The sequence below is a fragment of the Mizuhopecten yessoensis genome, unplaced genomic scaffold (genome assembly GCF_002113885.1).
Source record: "Mizuhopecten yessoensis strain PY_sf001 unplaced genomic scaffold, ASM211388v2 scaffold5193, whole genome shotgun sequence".
Classification (NCBI taxonomy): Eukaryota; Metazoa; Mollusca; class Bivalvia; order Pectinida; family Pectinidae; genus Mizuhopecten; species Mizuhopecten yessoensis.
The window spans coordinates 1,010,448-1,012,192 of record NW_018405926.1 but is presented as its reverse complement, the minus strand read 5'-3'; positions in this window follow the sequence as shown (position 1 = coordinate 1,012,192).

The following is a 1,745-nucleotide window of genomic DNA, read 5'->3' as shown; positions in this document are numbered from 1 at the left end:
ATCTGGAGGTATGGGGTTAGGTCTTTGACATTTTTCCGCAAATCAGGAGGTATGGGGTTAGGTCTATGCCATCTTCCCGCAAATCTGGAGGTATGGAGTTTGGTCTATGCCATCTTCCCGCAAATCTTGAGGTATGGGGTTATAGGTCTATGCCATCTTCCCGCCTCTATATTTAAACTTTGTGAAGATACTCGAAAACAAGTAAAACATTTTTGAAACTTTTTAATATTAACTATATCAAGATACTTCTTTTAACCGAGTTCGTGTGAGAATAGTACATACCATCTGGCTCTGGGCGATTTAACAGGTGGACTGTGCCAATCCTGTACAAAAATACCTCTAACTCTTGTTTGAACAATATACTGAACAACACATTAATGTCACCAACTCCCTGTTCAAGACGTATCATAATATGTGTACCAATATGTTGATCCGATGGTTTAAGGTATAATATAAACTACCTTCCGTAATTATACCGTGTCTTATATACAGTATCACGTTTTGGGTTTTTTTTGCAAGTCATATCCACGTTAAAAATATAAATACTGCGATCCTCGGACTTATATCATCAATAGACGATTTACCAATATGATCGGAGGATGTGGCTGAAACCGATTGAGCTACCTGTACAACGTGTACTACAGCTATATCAAAACGGAAATTAAGGGGAGGTTATTGAATGTAGGAAAAACTACATGATCGAATAAGGCGACTAATGTGTTCCCTCAGAATCGGTGGTTTTGTTCTGTCTTGGATGATACCAAAATTGGTCTGGTGTCCCATTAAATTAACTGACTCATCTATCTCTTTTCTCTCTCTTTTATCTAACATTTCTTTTTCGGTAGTGTGACGAGAAAGGGATGGAGTTTAACGAAATCATGTCCTAAAACGTCATTTCATGCATACAGCACTTTTTAATTAGTCTTTTAGTGGCCCCGTCAGCGGAAGATATCGTCTTCATATATAGGACTCGGAATAGCGTTTAAGTTGATCGGTCCTTTTAACAGTCGAGGTAATTGAAGGACGTGCCTCCGTGTATGCAATAGATGATTGTAGTGCATTATCCTCATATCGATAGCCTGCATCTGATGCCGACTTTAAATTGCTAGCTCAATGCCATATCATGCCGAAAGCACGCGACACAGCGTTCCGCTCGGTCACATTATACTGACAACGAGTAAAAACCAGTTGTTTTGATTGCATTAAATGCTGAACGTTTAACAAGGAATAGCAACAACCATTTTAAGGAATTTTGCATGTCCCTACCTGGAGACAGACCCCATGACCTTCTACGTTTTGGCGAACGCTCAACGTGAAAGCCAGACGCGATGGAAAGCAGTGTACGAGAAATTATACATAGCTAGAAACAGTACACGCTTACAGAGCACCATGTGTGAGATCTAGAGTGCTTAATTTGCATTATGATACCCTAACTAATTCGCATATAATTAATCATCATTCTGCAACTCCAGCAGATCATCTTTCTGATACGAAGAGAAACCGGCACCCAATTATATCACCTGACCAGCAGGGATGCTGTTGTCTGGCGCGCGTGCGCGCGTATATACGGTAATTAACGATGAGGGATCATAAAAAATTGGTATGGTGCTGATAGGATGTAATAGGGTTACGTGTTAATTGTGTAACCGGATAACGGGTTATATACGACAGGCTGGTCAGTAATGTACACGGGTGTGGAGGCCAGGAGAGGTGACTAGGGAAAACAGAGAAAGGGGGTGGGGGGT